At 36.0% G+C, this 20,256-nt stretch overlaps 1 long non-coding RNA gene across 10 annotated transcripts in view; it reads right to left on the bottom strand.

Annotated features, from left to right (window-relative positions):
- LOC130705022 (uncharacterized) overlaps positions 1-20,256 on the bottom strand; it is a 92,004-nt gene that overhangs the window by 37,713 nt on the left and 34,035 nt on the right. For 7 of the 10 annotated variants that reach the window (XR_009005614.1, XR_009005617.1, XR_009005615.1 and 4 more), the window contains one exon: positions 9,966-10,019. The exons of 1 other annotated variant lie outside the window; for it this stretch is intronic. This is a non-coding gene — a long non-coding RNA (uncharacterized LOC130705022). Of the gene's footprint in view, positions 1-879; positions 974-1,708; positions 1,943-9,965; positions 10,020-13,179; positions 13,229-20,256 lie in introns of all 10 variants that reach the window. 2 more of the 10 variants (XR_009005623.1, XR_009005620.1) reach the window with 2 other exon arrangements.

The following is a 20,256-nucleotide window of genomic DNA, read 5'->3' as shown; positions in this document are numbered from 1 at the left end:
AGATAAGTAAAACTAAAAGAGTTCATCGATACTAACTTGACCCTAAAAGATATGTTAAAGGGTCTTCTATAAGTGGAAAAGGAAAGGCCATAACAAGAAATAAGAATCTATAGGAAAGAAAAATCCCACTAGTAAAGCCAAATATATAGTAAAAGCTGAAGATCAAATAATTAAATCAGCTAATACAAAGATTAAAAAGTTGTAAAATCAAGTATAACTATAATAATCAGTAAAGGGATAAACATGAAGATGTAAAATATAACATCAAAAACACAAAGTGTGGGGGAATGAAGTAAAAAATGTAGCTCTTTTAGAATTTGTTTGAACTTAAAGCACTACCTGTTTAAAACAAATAGATATAGGTCAACATATATGAACGCTAAGGTAAACACAAATAAAAAGCCTACAACAAATACATAAAAACAAGAGAAAAAAGAACACAAGCATACCACTAAAGGAAAAATCAATCAAACCACAAGGGAAGAAATAAAAAAAGAAGAATTGGAAAGAACTACAGAAACAAACAGAAAACAAGTTATAAAGTGGCCGTAAGTACATATCTATCAATAATTACTTCAAATGTCAATGAACTAAATGCTTCAATGAAAAGACATAGGGTGGCTGATTGGATAAAAAAAAACAAGACCCACATATATGCTGCTTACAAGAGACTCACTTCAGAACTAAAGACACACACAAATTTCTAGAAACAAACAACTTTCCAAGACTGAATCAGGAAGAAATAAACAAGGTGAACAGACCAATCTCTAGTAGTGAAATTGAATGTGTATTTTAAGAACTCCCAGCAAACAAAAGACCAGGACCGAACAGTTTCACAAGGGAATTCTATGAAACATAAAAAGAAGAGCTAACACTTACCGTTCTCAAACTATTCCAAAAAGTTGAAGAGAATGGAACACTCCCAAATTCATTCTACAAGGCCACCATTACCTGCATACCAAAGCCAAAGACACTACAAAAGAAAGAAAGAAAGAAAGAAAGAAACAAAAGAAAGAAAGAAAATTACAGGCCAATATCTTTGATGAATATAGATACAAAAATCCTCAACAAAATATCAGCAAATGGAATTCAACAATATATAAAAAGGATCATACACCATGATGCAGTGGGATTTATTCCAGGGATGCAAGGTTAGTTCAATATTCACAAATCAATCAATGTGATACACCACATTAACAAAAGGAAGGCTAAAAATCACATGATCATCTTGATAGATGCAGAAAAAATATTTGACAAAATTCATTCATTCATTTGCAATAAAACCCTCTTCAAAGTGGGTAAGGAGGGAACATATCTCAAAATAATTAAGGCCACTTATGACAAACCCACAGCAAACATCATACTCAACTGTAAAAAGATGAAAGATTTTCCTCTAAAATCAGGAATAAGACAAGGATGCCCACTCTCACCACTTCTATTTAATATAGTATTAGAAGTCCTAGCCATAGCAATCAAACAAGAAATAAAAGGCATTCAAATTGGAAGGGAAGAAGTAAAACTGTCACTATTTACAGAGGACATGACACCATATATAGAAAACCCTGAAGTCTCCACCAAAAACACTATTAGTATTAATAAATGAATTCAGTAAAGTTGCAGGATACAAGATTAATATACAGAAATGTGTTGCTTTTATATACACTAGTAATTACTATCAAAGAGAAATTAAGGAAACAATCCCATTTACCATCACATCAAAAAGAGTAAAATAGAGAGCGGTTCCACCTCCTCGCCCAGAACGGAGCCCGCGTTTCCGCAGAGCTGGAACTCCCGGCTCGGGGTCTGTTCCTTTCGCCGTCACTGAAGTGCCCCGGAGCCCAAGGGGAGGGTGACCTCACTGAGGCTGCCAGCTCTGGAGGGGCCCCGGCGGCCGAAGCCGCGACAGTCCTGGGGACCACGGGCCGGTTGTTTCAGCATGTAACTTAAAGACAAAATGGAAAAACAAGGAGATTTGTGCCTGAGATCATGTTGATGTGAAACCAGGGATGGCCACCTTGTGCCAGGAAATAGTCCATGAATACCACAAGATGCACAACTTCACTAACAACAGAGGGATTAAAGCCATAAGAAAAATACTGTGCATACACCTACCAGAATGACAGACATGAAAGACATAGTATCAAATATCAGCAGGATGTGGAGCAATGGAAAGCCTGGTACGCAACGGGGGGATGCAACCACTTCTGAAACAATCGGGCCTCAGATAGCGAAGTCCGTGCACAGAGACCCACAGTGCTCCTCCCAGTTGAACACAAACCCACCAGCCCTGCACCAGGACACACGGACATGGACTCGCAGCCACAGGAGCCAAACCTGAAAGAACCTGAAGGCCATCACAGGCGGATGCAGAAATGAACCATGCACACTCCTATGAAGGAATATTCCACAGCAATGGAGTACATTTTGTTTAAAGGTAGTAAAACTATAAAAATTATTTTTTAAAAAAACTATATTCACAAGATGAAAGAATCTATAATTCTGGCACCTAGGGATTGTCAAATGCTCCTAAAAATAGACTGTTGTGGAAATGTTTATTATAGGGAAATTGACATATTCTCTAGGAGGGACGGGGTGAATGGGCCTGCTACATTTTCTACATTGAAGACATACACAGGTTTTGATGCTACTTCTGTTAAATCAAGTGGGGCTTCATTAGATTTCTGCTACTGTGGAGATAATCAAATTCTGGGTAGGGGTCAGGAGAAAATTAGTCATAGGTGTTCTTGTGTAATAATTACTGTTGAAAGTGTAAATGATCCATTTATCAGTAAGACTGAGAATAGAATAACTGCTACATTACTTCATATGAGATGATTGTCTGTGCTATGGTTCCTAGAACTCCAGTGAGTGAGTATTTTGAATGTGAAGTTCATCCAGATCTGAGGATGGAATAAATGGCTAGGTGTGATATGGCTAATATAAATAATATGCCTACATTAATATTAATTAGTGGATAAGATATGGGAAGAGGAATTCATGTTGTGAGAGCCAGGGTTAAGGCTAGTATTGGGGCAATAATATATAAATTGAAGATGTTGATGGACATAGTGGTTCTTTAATAAGTAATTTGAATGCCTCAGCAATGGGTTGTAATAATCCATGGGGGTTGATGATTTTTGGCCCTTTCTGGATTTGTATATAGCCTAGGATTCTCCATTTAGTTAATATGAGGAATGCTATGATGAATTAAATTGGGTAATTTGTGAAAGAATGTTGATTATAAACATATTCTTAGGAAGAGGACTTGAACCAGTGCAGATAAAGGTTTCAGTTTTAATAATTACCAGGCTCTGCCACTGTAACAAACCCTGTTCTACAGTAGGGTATGTATAAATTAATTGAATATAGATTATATCATCATTGCCAGCCCCTGGGAAGATGTGGGTGGTTTGCAGGTGGCTTGCTCTGGAGCTGAAGACCACGGTGGGAAGTCTGCAGCCTTGGGCTGCACTTAGAACCATGGGAGGGGATGGGCCAGCTCAGTTAGGGATGGAACCTATAAATAAAACTTTTTTCTTTTCCAAAAAAAAAAAAAAAAGAATAAAATACCTAGGAATAAACTTAACTAAGGAAGTGAAAGACCTATACTCTGAAAACTACAAAACATTGGTGAAGGAATTTGAAAATGGTACAAAAAAATGGAAAGATATTCTGTGTTCTTGGATTGGAAGAATTAATATTGTCACAACACTGCCATACCACCCCAAGCAATGTACAGATTTAATGTAATCCTCATTAAAAATACCCATGACATTTTTCACAGAAATAGAACAAATAATCTTAAAACATATATGGAACCACAAAAGACCCAGAATTGCCAAAGCAAACTTAAGAAAAAAAGAACAAAGTTGGATGTATCACGGTCCATGTCTTCGAACTGTACTACAAAGCTGCAGTAATCAAAATAGCATGGTACTGACACAAAAACAGACATACAGATCAATGGAACAGAATAGGGAGTCCAGAAATAAACCCACACTCTTATGGTCATTTTATCTAAAACAAAGGAGCCAAGAAGGTACAAAGAAAAGACAGTCTCTTCAATAAGTGATGCTGGGGAAACTGGACAGATACATGTAAAAGAATAAGATTAGAACATTTCCTCATACCATATACAAAAATAAACTCAAAATGAATTAAAGACCTAAATGGAAGACTGGATACTATAAAACTCATAGAAGAAAATATAGGCAGAACACTCTTTGACATAAATCACAACAATATTTTTTTGGATCCATTTCCTAGAGTAAAACAAAAATAAACAAATTGGACCTAATTAAATTTAAAAGCTTTTGTACAGCAAAGGAAACCACTGCCAAAACAAAAAGAAAATGGAAGGAAATATTTGCAAATGATATGACCGATAAGGGGTTAATATCCAAAATATATAAACAGCCCATACAACTCAAGATCAAAAAACCAAACAACCTGATTAATAAATGGTCAGAAGATCTGAATAGACATTTTTCCAAAGAAGATACGCAGATGGCCAACAGGCACATGAAAAAATACTCAAAATCACAAATCATCAGAGAAACGCAGATCAAAAGTGCAATGAGATATTTCCTCACACATGTCAAAATGGCTATCATCAAAAAGAACACAAATAACAAATGTTGGTGAGGATGTGGAGAGAAGGGACCTCTAGTGCACTGTTGCTCAGATTGTAAATTGGTATAGCCACTATGGGAAACAGTATGGAGGTTCTTCAAAAAACTAAAAGTAGAACTACCATATGATCCAACAATTCCACTGCTGGATATATGTCTGAAAAAACAAAAACACTAATTCAGAAAGATACATGCACCCCAATGTTCATAGCAGCATTATTTACAATAGCCAAGATATGGAAGCAAACCTAAGTGCCCATCGAGAGATGAATGCATAAAGATGTGGTATATGTATACAATGGAATACTACTGAGCCATAAAAAAGAATGAAATTCTGCTATTTGCAACAACATGGATGGACCTAGAGAATATTATTCTTAGTGAAATAAGTCAGACAGAGAAAGAAATACTCTGTTATCACTTACACGTGGAATCTAAAAAAATAGAATGAATGTATATAACAAAACAGACTGAAAGATATAGAAAACAAACTTGTGGTTACCAGTGGGGTAAGGAAAGGGGGAGGGGAAAGATAGAAATGTAATTAAGAGACACAAATACTATGTACAAAATAAATAAGCAATAGGATATATTGCTCAGAGCAGGGAAATACAGCCATTATTTTGTAATAACTTTAAATGGAGTATAATCTATAAAAACATCGAATCACTATGTTTTACACCTGAAATGAATATAATATTTAAAATCAACTGTATTTCAGTTAAAAGTAAATAAAATAAGAAATCACTTTAATTGTTTGAGATGTATCACATTTTCTCATGTATCAGTTTCATCTATTCATTGAATACCTACATTGCTGAATAAATTCTATTCTATAGATTTTAGGAAATTGGATTGTCCACTCATCCAGGAGTTTACAGTTGTTCTGTTTCCAGTTTGGGGTTACTATGAATTATAGCAGCTATGAACATTAATGTATAAATATTTGTGTGGACATGTGATTTTCTCGCTTTTGGGTAAATGCCTTAGCGTTGAATCACTTAGCCATAATATAAGTGTATAACTACCTTCAAAAGACAATGCCAAAGTGTTTGCAAAATTTTACATTCTGACCAGCAATGTATGAAATTTCTAGTTGTTACACCCCAATTTGCTGTTGTTGGTCTTTATAACATAATTTTTAGTATAGTGTTATCTCACTGTGCTCTTAATTTTTACTTTCCTAGTGACATAAAATTCAGTATCTTTTCATGTGCTATTTGTCATATCATTATTGAATTCTAATTTTTTACACATTTTGGATACACATACTTTTTCATATATATGCATGGTGAATATTTTCTTTCAGTTTGTGTCTTGCATTTTCATTTCCTTAATAATGCCTTTCAAAGAGCAAAGTTTTAATTTTGAAGAAGTCCTATTTAACAAGTGATTTTTTTATGTTGTGCTTACAGAAACACATCTAAGGAATATTGAACTACATCAATGATGAAAATATTCTATGTTTTATTCTAAATATATTATAGCTGTGAATAGCAATGATTAATTTTGAGTTAATTTCATTGCATGGTGCATAATAAGTGTAAAGGTACCTTTTTTGATACAGCAGTATCCATATGTTCAAAAGACTATCTTTTTCCCCATTAAATTACCTTCTCTCCTTTCCCCATGAAAGATCCTTCGGTTAAAAAAAAAAACAAGCTTGACCACACATATTTAGTTAAATTCTGGACAATTTTTCCCCAAATTAATTGACACTTTACACTTAGGTCTATTTCTGGACTCACCAATTTGTTCCATTGGACTGCTTATCTATTTTTATGTCAATATAACACTATCTTTATTATTATAGATTTAAAATAAATTTAAAAATCAGACATTGTAAGTTCTCAAATTTTGTTGTTCTTATTCAAGATTGTTTTGCCTATTCCACATGAATTTTGTAATCTGCTTGGTAATTTCTTCTAAAAGAAAATCACTTCTTGGGATTCTGATTGAGATTACTTTGAATTTTTAGATCACTTTGGGGATAAATTACATCATAACAATTTTGAGTCTTCCAACACATGAATATTATATATCTTGCATGTACCAAGTTCTTTTAAAATTTCTCCTAAAAACGTTTTGTAATATTCAGTGTATAAGACTAATACTAATTTGTTAAATGTGTCTTTCTACATGTTTAATTTTGACATTATGATAAATTATCTTTAATTCAATTCCCCACTTTATTGTTAGTATACAGAAATACATTTGATTTTTTGTATATTGATCTTGTAACATCTGATTCTGCTAGACATTTTAGTTCTAGTAGCCGTTTTCTAGATTTGTTAGTATATTCTACACATAGGTACAAATCATCTGTGAGTAGAGAATTGACTTCTTTCTTTTTATTTTGTAACCCTTTAAGAAATTTTTCTTCTTCTGTTGCCCTGTTTAAGAACTCCAGTTCAATCCTGAATAGAAGTAGTGAACATAGATATCTTGCCTTGTCTTAATATACAAGAATAACACTGTCTTTCACTTATAAGTATGATGTCACCTGTACGGCTTTTGTAGATGACTTTTATCAGGTTAAGGATGTTCCTTTCCTTTATATTATTACCTTATTGAGAATTTTTCTAACAAATTTATGTTAAATTTTGTCACATGCATTTTTAAAATCCAGTCACTCATTATATTTTTCTCTTGTATGCTGTTAATTTAGTGAATTGACTTTAATGAATTTTAAAAAAATATTGAACAACCTTGTTTTCCTATGATAAAATTCCTTAATTATAACACTTTCCATTTTACATATCACTGATTTCAATTTGCTAACATTTTGTTAATGGTTTTTGCTTTTATATAATAAGCAATTGTGGCCTGAAGTTTCCTTGCAAAACCTTTATTTGGTTTTGGAAGCAGGGTTATACTTGTCTCATAAGCTGGGCTGGAAAAAATGATTGTATAGATTGTTATTTTTTCTTCCCTAAATGTTTGACATTCACCAGCACAACATCTAGCCGGAAGTTTATTTTGTAAGAAAAAATTTTACTTATACAATTTAAAGAGATATAGGGCTACTTATTAATAGATATCAGGCTTTAACCGACTATTGGAAAGCTTATGTTTGTCTAGGAAATTGTCTATTTTATCTAAACTGCTGAATGTGTTGTAATTAAGTTTTTCATACTATTTTATTTTTAATATTTTTACTGCCTATAGTGATGATCTTTAATTTCTGATACCAGTCATTTTTATCCTTGCTCTTATTTTCCTGATCAGTCTGGAGAGGAATTTGTCAATTTCATTGGTCTTTACAGACCTTAAGACTTTGTGCCTCATGTTTTTTTATTTCTCTTCTGTTTTTAATTTCCTTCATTTCTGTTTTTATATTTTTATTCCACTGCACCTGTTTCTTTTGAATTTAACTTTCCCTACCTTTTCTAGTTATAACGTGGAAGGTTAAATTTTTCTTCTGACATCTTTATACAGGCATACCTCATTTTATTGCACTTCTCAGATATTGCATTTTTCCCAAATTTAAGGTTTGTGGCGACCTACATCGAGCAAGTCCCTTGGCACCATTTTTCCAAAAACATTTGCTTACTTCACGTCTTTGTGTCACATTTTGGTAATTCTTGCAATATTTTAAACTTTTTCATTATCATTCTATTTGTTCTGGTGATCTGTGATCAGTTACCTTTCATGTTACTACCATGAATCACTGAAGGCTCAGATGATGGTTAGCAGTTTTTAGCAAGAAAATATTTTTAATTAAGGTACGTAAATATATTTTTTAGACATAATGCAATTGTACTATGTAATAGTCTATATAGTATATTGTAAACCTAAGTTTTATGTGTACTGGGAAACCACAAAATTCACGTGACTCACTTTATAGTGATATTTGCTTTATCATGATGGTCTGGAACCAAACTTGCAATTTCTCTGAGGTATGCCTGTACTGTGTTATTTCTGTCTGGCTGCTTTGGGATTTCTTCTTTATCTTTCAGTTTTCGAAAAGTTAATTATTATATGTCTTGGCATGGATTTTTTTTGGGTTGAATTCTACTTTAGGTTTGCTTAGCTTCTTGAATCTGTATGTTTATGTGGGTTATTGTCTCACAGGTCCCTGAGACTCTTTTTATTTTATTTTCACCCTATTTCCTCATTGTTCAGACTGGGTAAATTCTATTGATCTGTCTTCAAGTTCACGGATTCTACTCTCTATCATTCCCATTCTATTGTTGTATGTATAGTGAGTTTTTTTTCATGTCCCGTAATTTTCAGTTCTCTAATTTCCATTTGGTTCTTTTTTAAAAAATAAATTTCTATTTCCATGCTGAGATTTTAATTTTTCATTTGTTTCAAGAGAATCTGTAACTTCTCATTGAAGCATTTTTATGGTGGTTGCTTTGCAATCCTTGTCAAATTGTTCTGGCATCTGATTCATCTTATGCTGGTATCTGTTGGTTGCTTTTCTAAATTGTACTGTGATTTTTCTGGCTCTTGATATGGTGCACAATTTTCGATTGTACCCTAGACATTTTGGGTATTATATTATGAGACTGGTTCCTGTTTAATCACCTTTTATGTGAAGGTCATGCCCCTGTTAAAGTATACCTCAAGGTCTGGGTGACTGTATATGTTCAGCTTCTTGCAAAGTCTAGTCTACTCCATTGTGGCAAAAGTAAGCACCCACTCACACTGCTTTGTTGCTGCAGGGTGTGGTTGGAAGCTTGGCTCCACACTATGCCCTACTGACACGAGGGGAAGGAGCATGAGGGGTAAGTGGACTGTCAACTAACTGCCCCACCTCATACCACTCTCTACCTCCTGGATGCTAGGTGTATGTGGGGGCGCAGGTCCTCACTAAGTCTTGCTGACGCCAGGGGTGGGGTGAGAGTGGAGCACTTATTAGCTCCAACTGGCATCTCACTGTCAGTCTCTTTGATGTTGAGTAGAGGTGGATGCTCAGCTCCCAGTGGGCTCCAGTACCCTGGCGGGGAAATTGGAGCATTGCCCTCTTCATCAGGCAGAGGCTGGATGATCATCTCCCTGCTGAGTCCCTCAGACATCAAACAATGATGGAGGGATCTGAGTGCTGCCTGCTTTTGTCTGGGCCAGGGACTGGGGTAGAAGATCAACTTCCCACTCCATGGCTGAAACTGCAGGGGTGCAAGGTGTGACTTTTTCCCCTGGTTGTTTGGCTGGAGTAAGGAGGGTATTGCCAAGAAGATTTCTAATGTTAGGCTACATGTTTTCTGGTCCCTTGGCTTGGGGAGAGCAAGCTCTTCCAGAAGCTCTTTTGGTCTGTGTCTGTTGCAGGTTTCTGCAGTGCCCTGTCTGGGATATATGGGCAGTAATAAGGAGACATGGGGAACTCACCACCATGTTATTCCTCAAGTCTCGGGGTCCCTTTGCAGCCAGACTTCTTTACACCTTTCAGAGAAGAAAGATTTAAAATTTGTAGAAATCACAATCAACCTTTCTTATCTTTTACTCCACATATTGCACATGAACTTGGTCAGGGATTCATTTGGCTGCCAAACCTTCCTCGTCAAATCAGACCTGAGAAGATCAAGGGCAGACCAGGTTTAAGTCATCGTTAATCTGTTAGAAGAAAGTGAGGGAAGAAACCTTTCCCCTGAGTAACCAAGGCAGAATTTTTAAATATGTCTTTAGATGATAAATGATAAGTGAGAATATTTGATCTACAGACAAGTGTAATATTTCCTCTAGATTTATATCTCCCATGTAGCACAACCACATTCAGTTCATGAACACGTCTAATGATAAATATCCCTTTTAGGTTAATTTTTCTATATCTAAAATAGTGGCCCAGTGGGAAGTGGTGACCAATCCATTCCCCGATGGCTTCAGGTAGGAAAATTACTGAGTTCATCATCAATCTCACCCTTTAGTCCTCCAGGGAAGATTATCTTTGTAGAACACTGTAAAGCTAAATAAATTTAAAAGATTATCAAAGAGAGATTATAAATCTAAGCAGAAGTTCTCAATTCTGGGCACCCATTAGAATCACTTGGGGAATTAGAAAAAATAATACTCATGGGTTTGCATTGCCCCAGATCAATTAAATAAGAATATTTTGAGTGGGGCCTGGACATCAGTATTTTTTAAAGCTGTCTAGGTGATTCTAATGTGCATCAAGATTGAAAATAACTCATATAGGCAGGGGCTGTTTTCCTTGACAAGGGAATTTATATGTTATTACAAATTGCACTTACCATACCAGATAAAACACACTGAATAGAAGTTCTGGTTATATGAGATAGGCAGCTCAAAAGCAGTCCCTTTAAAATTGTTCCTCCCAGCTTTGCTAGTGGCTTATTCTGCTACCAGAAAGTCCTTTCAAACCAGGAATAAGAATGGACAATGCTCTAAAAATATTTTTCCCCAACAGGTAAAGAATCAAATACCGTGATTCTGGAGAGATGGTTGCTCTAAAGTTTAGATCTCTTATACAGAAGTTGTGTTATTATATAGTTATTATATCAGGCTCAATCCATTGGATTCCTTAATTTTGGGACCCACAACATGCTGATTTACATAACAGAAACTTTACCTTTCAAGAAGTACCTGCAAGTGAGCCTACCAGGCATAAAGCATTGAAACTGTTGGATTTACTGTGAGTGGGCATTCCCTGAATCCACTGCTCCTGGTGGATAGTTCATCTTGGACCTGGCAAACCAATCTCATTTTGTCTATGGAGAACATTTCTAAGCAAGAGTTTTCATTTTTGAAACTTCAGGGTTTCTGGGATGGTTACCTATACGGGTGAGTTAGTCACGCCTGGAAAATGATGAAGGACTCTTACTCGGGAGTAGTGTTGGGCTGAGAGAGATGACAGCAAGAATGTACCTTTTCTTAATCTGGAAAGGGAGAAGGGAGGGTGCCAGTTCCTGAAGCTAGGTACTGGTCCAAAGGTTATATAATCATGTGTCAGGGCTTTCATAGGAAAAAGCAGGCCTCTGCATTGGTAGAATCTTGTAAGGAGACATGACAGAAGTTTCTGGATGAGATGAATATTAGTATTAGGGTAGAGGCATTAGAGGCTGTTTAAATCACCTTTCAGAGAAGGCAACTCCTATGGGTCATTAACTTATTCTCCCTTAGGGATATAGACAAAGGATTGGCAAGCAGCAGACAAAGCTATCTCCTTTTCCTAAGAGAGATAAGCCTGTTGACTCTGATAAAACGGATCTCTCGTCCTTAAGTTCTGATAGTCTGTGTTTCCTTGAGTGGTCTATCATGGACTCTGATGAATTAAGAGGGCCTCCACAACTGATCTCACTTACAAAATTCTACTAGGATTTCACTCTGTTCAGGTTCTCCTTAATAACTATTAATACAGATGAGGTACCTGCAGCAATTGGCTCTGGTGTCAAGGTATTTTTGAGAATATCATGTTTCTTTTGATTTGGGGTTTAAGACTTGGGATTTTCTATTTACACAGGTTATTTTTTTTCCTGGCTTAAAAAACAATGGTAAGGCTCAAGAGTGGCACAGGATTAGCCAACCTAGCTTCTAGAAACTACAGGTCATTTGGTAACTAGTCAGCATACACATAAGTAACCCAAATGGTTAAACTTAGTTATGCATACAGGAGCAAGCAAAAGATTCCTTGGCACCTGTGCCACCCTTAGATTTCAGGGGAGGAGTGGCAGCTGTCTTAATATTCTAGAGATAGCATTGGTTCAGTTAATAAAAATTTATTAAATGCCTCTGCATGCTAACATATATAGAAATGGATAAAAGACGGTCTCTGTCCTTTAGAAATTTACAGCTGACCGTTATCTTTCTATTTTCAGCCAAACTTGACTGTGAAGAGCACCTGCAGCTTCACAAAGTGCTAAAAGGAAGTGTAACTTCTGCTTCATAGTTTACCAACAATTACATATTTACTATTAAAGCCTTTCTATATAAAGAACCCTACAAACAATCAAATTATATGAAGAAGGCTCACCTTACCAAGTGCATAATTGTAACTGGTGGCTCTTTAAGTCTTAGCAAGCAGCCACCCACATTTTCAATATTTATCAGCCACCTCTGACATGCTGTGTCCAAAAGGAGCAACAGACCCATTGTCTAAATCTATGAGGAGCTACATCACACAAGCAGCACATAAAGCTTGCTGCGTGATTGATATGATCTCCAAAAATATCAAGTGATAGTAAGCTAAAAATAAAAGTTCATGATGGGTACATATAATGCTTGAAAATAGTTGATTCATTCTCACTGAATGATAGTTCCAACATTACAATGAAGATGTGTATTAGATGTTAAAGCAGAAATTGAAGAGAAAGAAACTTCATTTGGACTTCATAAACAAATGACTGGTGAAGGAATGTCAGCTGCATTACATTACTACTTTCCATACTGGCTAACTAAATGATGTGCTCATTAGTTTATTGGGTTAATAAATGAGAGGCTAAAAAATGTACACGCTTTTACAAGTGAAATATTAACACAGAGCCAAAGGAAGACTGACTAATTTGAGTTAGATTTAAACCCTCTGTCTTTTGTAATGATTAATACCATCAGACAATGAAAGAGTAATCAGCTTGTAATTCTGACTCACCAAGAGAACTTGGGAAATTCTCTTAACCCATGGGCCTGCATCTCCTCATCTGTAAAAGATAAGATGAAACTGATTCTTGGGGCTCTACCTAGTTCCATGATTCTGTGCCACCAGATAAAAATTCTAAGGGGTTTATATTCCTAACTGAATCTTACATATAATAAAATTGGTCTGGTGTTTTCAAAGTAGTCTTGTAGGATCAAGGTCATTTAAGGACTGAAGTATATCCTAGGCTGAGAAACATTCCAGGGCCAAGACCCATGATATAGCTGCAGCAATTAAATTGCTGAGCTCTCCGAGAAGAATGGGGTTGATGATATATTATCATGAGATATAATAATGTAAATGAAAATGCTTTGCAAACTATATAAATGTCGAGTGTTAGACATTATTATCTTCTCCATTTATTGAGGGACCAACTTACAGAACTGACTTCAACAAGGCCATATAATAAGTCAGGGACAATTTGGAAGAAAATACTTTTACTCTGACATTCCTTCCTTTCCTTCATCCCACCAATATTTATGGAGCTGTTTCTAAGTTTAAAGTACCAGTGGGGGAATTAAAGAGGTGTCTAGGACACTACTATTTTCAACAAGTTTGCAATCCAGTAAATACGTATGAAACAGCAGCATCTGTTTTTCTTTAATGATTTTATGTATAGAAGATGATTTTTCTTCACCAGGTTTTAAGCTCTTTGAAGTCCCCCAAAGACTTTTATTTCCTTTGACTACCTTCACTATGTTCAGTGGACTACGGGGCATATTGATCCTAAAAATAGTCTTTGATGGGAAAATAAAAAATCACCTCTGTGATAGGATTTAGACCCTCTAAGGGGCTAAACAATGTAAGTTCTTACCATTATTTATGTTTGACGCTTTCTCTAGTGCAACTCAAAAAGACATCTAGACACTTCGGATTCTATAACTTTAGACTGATACTGGACCACTAACAACCAAAAATAATAATACAAAAAATAACAACCAACTCTTACTAATAATGTGCTAATAATTACTAGGACTAATAACGTGCCAGGCACTGTGGTCTGTGTTTATATTCATTATCTTATTTATTGTCCACAATAATCTTATTAAGTTGGAACTTTTTTATTACTCCCATTTTACAGGTGAACAGACCAAGGTTTAGAGATGATCACCCAAATCACATGGATAGTGAGGGTCAGAACTAGACACCGAATCTGGTCAGTATAGCTGCCAATACCCAAAGGGGGGCACCATTTCTGGAAGCGGAATCTACCTGATTTACCACATTAAAAAATATCTAGAATTTTAATATCAGTCTAGACCAGTGTTCTCAATGGAGGACAATTTTGCCACCCAGGGAGTATGTGACAGTGTCTGGAGACATCTGTGGATGTCATGAATTCACATGTGCTGATGTCATGACTTCACATGTGCTACAGAAACCAGAGATGATGCTGAACGTCCTTCAGATCAGAGCACCACCCCCCTGACCCCCAACAAAGAATGATCTGGTCCAAAATGTCAATAGAAAAATCCCGACCTAGACCTGTCTTTCCATGCCAGGGCGGTTCTGAGGTCAATCAGGGACTCCCTTCTAATGGTTCAGGCAGTCATCGCGAAACATGACCTAAAAGGCCAGCACAGGAACTCAGGGAAACGTAAAGAGGCAGCACATGTTCCCAGAGCTTCTATGAAAGGCAACACGATGTGGAATATTTTTTTCCCAGAAGGTAGGAAGAGCATTCTCCTTTGATACGTATTATTTTTTGGTGAAATCTGAAATTTGTAAAGGTCTCGTTTATAGTTCATCTCTCCCCAACTACCCTCAACACTTTTCATTAATTTAGAACAATGTCCTATTGTTTTTTAAAATATAAAATCTAGCTGAAGATTATATTCAGCTGCAACTAACACAATACTGTAAATAAACTACTTCAATTAAAAAAAATTTTTTTTAACTGACAGTGTTTATTCATTTTTAGTACTTTGTTTTTTAACATCTTTATTGGAGTATTAATTGCTTTACAATGGTGTTAGTTTCTGCTTTATAACAAAGTGAATCAGCTATACATATATCCCCATACCTCCTCCCTCTTGCATCTCTCTCCCACCCTCCCTATCCCACCCCTCTAGGTGGTCACAAAGCACCGAGCTGATCTCCCTGTGCTATGCGGCTGCTTCCCACTAGCTATCTATTTTACATTTGGTAGTGTATATATGTCCATGCCACTCTCTCACTTCATCCCAGCTTACTCTTCCCCCTCCCCCGTGTCCTCAAGTCCATTCTCTACGTCTGCGTCTTTATTCCTGTCCTGCCCCTAGGTTCTTCAGAACCTTTTTTAAAAAAATTTTTTTTTAGATTCCATGTATGTGTTAGCATACAGAATTTGTTTTGCTCTTTCTGACTTACTTCACTCTCTATGACAGACTCTAGGTCCATCCACCTCACTACAAATAACTCAGTTTCGTTCCTTTTTATGTCTGAGTAATATTCCATTGTATATATGTGCCACATCTTCTTTATCCATTCATCTGTCGATGGACACTTAGGTTGCTTCCAGGTCCTGGCTACTGTAAATAGAGCTGCAATGAACATTGTGGTACATGGCTCTTTTTGAATTATGGTTTTCTCAGGGTATATGCCCAGTAGTGGGATTGCTGGGTCATATGGTAGTTCTATTTTTAGTTTTTTAAGGAACCTCCTTACTGTTCTCCATAGTGGCTGTATCAATTTACATTCCCACTAACAGTGCAAGAGGGTTCCCTTTTCTCCACACCCTCTCCAGCATTTATTGTTGGAAGATTTTTTGATGATGGCCATTCTGACTCGTGTGACGTGATACCTCATTGTAGTTTTGATTTGCATTTCTCTAATGATTAGTGATGTTGAGCATCCTTTCATGTGTTTATTGGCAATCTGTATATCTTCTTTGGAGAAACGTCTGTTTAGGTCTTCTGCCCATTTTTGGATTGGGTTGTTTGTTTTTTTGATATTGAGCTGCATGAGCTGCTTGTAAATTTTGGAGATTAATCCTTTGTCAGTTGCTTCATTTGCAAATATTTTCTCCCATTCTGAGGGTTGTCTTTTCATCTTGTTTATGGATTTCTTTGCTGTGCAGAAGCTTTTAAGTTTCATTAGGTCCCATTTATTTTTGTTTTTATTTCCATTTCTCTAGGAGGTGGGTCAAAAAGGATCTTGCTGTGATTTATATCATAGAGTGTTCTGCCTATGTTTTCCTCTAAGAGTTTGAGTGTCTGGCCTTACATTTAGGTCTTTAATCTATTTTGAGTTTATTTTTGTGTATGGTCTTAGGGAGTGTTCTAATTTCATTCTTTTACATGTAGCTGTCCAGTTTTCCCAGCACCACTTATTGAAGAAGCTGTCTTTTCTCCATTGTATCTTCTTGCCTCCTTTGTCAAAAATAAGGTGAACCAACTACTGAGACTGCATGTCTGGAGCCTGTGCTCCGCAACAGGAGAGGCCGCGATAGTGAGAGGCCCGCGCACCGCGATGAAGAGTGGCCCCCACTTGCCGCAACTGGAGAAAGCCCTCATACAGAAACGAAGACCCAACACAGCCAAAAATAAATAAATAAATAAATAAATAAATAAATATAAAAGTGTGTGCATTAAAAAAAAAATAATAAGGTGACCATACGTGCGTGGGTTTATCTCTGGGCTTTCTATCCTGTTCCATTGATCTATATTTCTGTTTTTGTGCCAGTACCATACTGTCTTGATTACTGTAGCTTTGTAGTATAGTCTGAAATCTGGGAGCCTGATTCCTCCACCTCCGTTTTTCTTTCTCAAGATTGCTTTGGCTATTCGGGGTCTTTTGTTCTTCCATACAAATTGTGCAATTTTTTGTTCTAGTTCTGTGAATAATGCCTTTGGTAGTTTGATAGGGATTGCACTGAATCTGTAGATTGCTTTGGGTAGTATAGTCATTTTCACAATGTTTATTCTTCCAATCCAAGAACATGGTATATCTCTCCATCTGTTTGTATCATCTTTAATTTCTTTTATCAGTGTCTTACAGTTTTCTGCATACAGGTCTTTTGTGTCCTTAGGTAGGTTTATTCCTAGGTATTTTATTCTTTTTGTTGCAATGGTAAATGAGAGTGTTTCCTTACTTTCTCTTTCAGATTTTTCATCATTAGTGTATAGGAATGCAAGATTGCTGTGCATTAATTTTGTATCCTGCTACTTTACCAAATTCATTGATTAGCTCTAGTAGTTTTCTGGTAGCATCTTTAGGATTCTCTATGTATAGTATCATGTCATCTGCAAACGGTGACAGTTTTACTTTTAAAAGTATATAGCTGAAGTCTTGCCTATATTTGAGACTCTTCCCATCTAACAGTTATATGGCTTTATCTATGAGTAGCTAAGATAAATAGCTATGGCAATTTCATGGTAGTTAAAGTCACATTTCTTGATAATCTCTAGATTTTCAGGGACCATTAGAGATCCCTGTGTGAATCTTGAAATAATGAAAAGTACATTTTCGCAAATATTTTAGGTATTCTACTATTGCTGCATTGATTTAGAAACACATTTCTAAATCAATTTTTTTCCCTGCAATTTTAACTTGTAATAAAATGAGTCTTAACAAAAGTGCCCTTTGCAATCTAAATGCTTAGTTTGAGAAACAGCAGGCCAAATTGAGAATTAGTTAACATTTTGAAGCCATAGTGCTATATTGCTTAATCCTAAATTGTACTTCAAATAGGGATCGATTTCTACATCAGAGCAAAAAAAACCCTATTTTCTCTTTCCATGCTTTTTTTTAATAAAAGATATGGATGGCATATCTTTAGACAATAAGATTAAATAATGCAATCATTAAATGTTTTTGATGAGGCCATAATAATATCCTATTACAGAATCCATGTTCTCCAAGTCATCTTTAAAACTTGGAGAAAACAATCATTACTGAATAAGGAAGACAGAAAACCAACCAATACTGAACACATTAGTATAATTTAGTATTCATAAAACTGATAATAGACATCTATTTCTAAAAATCCTTAAAGCACAGGTAATAATGGAGCCAGTCAGCAATTTGCCACTTGCAATTAATCACTCTCTTCATATTCACAACATTCAATTCTTCTTGCTATTTGAGAGAGTAATGATTAATTGATAAAAGTTTAACAAGCGCACTAATAGCAGGTGCTCCTAATTGCAAAGTCTTCAGAATGATTCTCCCCAAACCTACTTTATGTTAATTTGTACAGCATGAGTCATAACACTTTATGATTTTACTTTTAAAACGACTTTTCTTTTAGTCACCCTAATTTAATTAAGAATTTTAACTAGTTACATGTATCAAGAACACCAATGAATTTTAAATTTGTGAGTTTGATTACCATAAGAGATTAACAAGAGGACTCATAAAAATGCACGGCTGCCAATTAGAAGCACCAACACTGTGTAAATTAGAATTTGTTAATTGGTTTAGCAAATGTAAATTCAATTTTTTGAAATTTTATGAACTGAAAAATTGATTATATTTTTGTGAACCTCCAGAAGTATCTTATTAGTAATGGTATTTGTTTCAGCAGTTCCTGAGATTATGCTTGTATTTTAGCCATAAATATTTCTATTTCATTTATTTCAAAAATATCTGATTATAGAATTCATTTTTCATCCACACATGTTTGCCCCTCACCATCTCCACTGTTAAATGAATATTTAAGTACACATTTTTCTTTCATCTGTCTTTCCTCTCAGCAAGACAGGTAACATATGCATTCAAGGTAAGGTTTGTTATTTTGTACTATAATACTAAAGTGCATGTAATTAATTTAGTTTCCTTAAACACTATGTGTTTATGACAAAACCTACAGATGCTTTTACAAAGATGAATATTGAAACAGCATTTCAGGTGTGTAGATTAATACTGTTTGCCTCTAGGAAACAGACCCAGGAATCTTGTATTTTATAATTATAAGAGAAGCAGAAGCTGCACGTCAGTACGCACTGTGGAATGGCAGGGTCTCTCAGCAATGTAAGATTAAAATCCATTCTCAGCGACAAACAGACACAGTCTGAGCACTAACCTCCCATCAGTTACTCCCAGGCTGAATTGCAGTCAAGAAAACTGAGGGCAGAATTGAGGACAGGCCTAAAATAGTCTTATGGCAGAGTCTACATACTGTAAGTGAGGAGCTGGGGAAACAGTGCATTGGATTGTTCTGTGAACTCAGCACTCTATTTTCCAGATAATGTGACTCGTTTGATAGTAACCACAAACACCCTCACTCGGCCCCTTAACTACTCCTACCCCTCCCAGAACTGTTTTTGAAAATCACAATGCATGATAATCTCTCCTGAAGGCTCCAAATTTAGCAGAAAATTATTTGGCTGTTCAAAACCTCTCGCATTGATGCATTATCCTAAATTAGTGTAATTAGATTATTCTATCCATGATTAGCTCCCGAAGGGGATAAAACACAGGATGAGCCCAGAGGGAAAAGGAATCACGAACTCAGTGCCTTCCCCTTTGATCAATGTGGGTAGGAAAGGACTTGACATTTACAGAGAACACGCCTCATGCATATAGTTCCTCATCATCTTTAAGCAGGAACTGGGACCCACACAGCCAGATACGGGAACCAAGTAGCAGAAGGAAGGCATGTGACCTGGGAGGGCTCCTGCAGGAACTCAGGGTTAAAAGAGATGGAGTCCCTGGAAGTCAGCTGGGTCACAGGGAGCCGAGCATTCCCGACCGCCAAGAAACAGGGTGGCTTTGATTTGTCACCCAGATCCCTTCCTCCTCGTTACACTCACCCTTCCCCAACATGATCTTCATGTTATACTAGTTTAAACGAAAGAAAAAGTGGAAAACCACCTCAATTTCCAAAAACCAAAGGTTGTTTAATAAATTTAGATATTAGAGGAATATTATGCCACTATTAAAATAATAATGAAGACATAAATATATAGAGAGAGACATGGAAATATGTTCACTACTTCTTAATTCATTGGTTCACCGAATATTGTTGCATGCTTGTTATGTGCCAGGCTCTCATCTAAGTGTTTCAGCAGTAAAGAAAACAGTGAGAGGTTCAAAAAATTAAAAACTAAA

This window comes from Balaenoptera acutorostrata, chromosome 16 (assembly GCF_949987535.1).
Source record: "Balaenoptera acutorostrata chromosome 16, mBalAcu1.1, whole genome shotgun sequence".
In the NCBI taxonomy this organism is placed as follows: Eukaryota; Metazoa; Chordata; class Mammalia; order Artiodactyla; family Balaenopteridae; genus Balaenoptera; species Balaenoptera acutorostrata.
The sequence above is the reverse complement of the archived record's forward strand: the minus strand, read 5'-3'. Positions and strand labels throughout refer to the sequence as shown.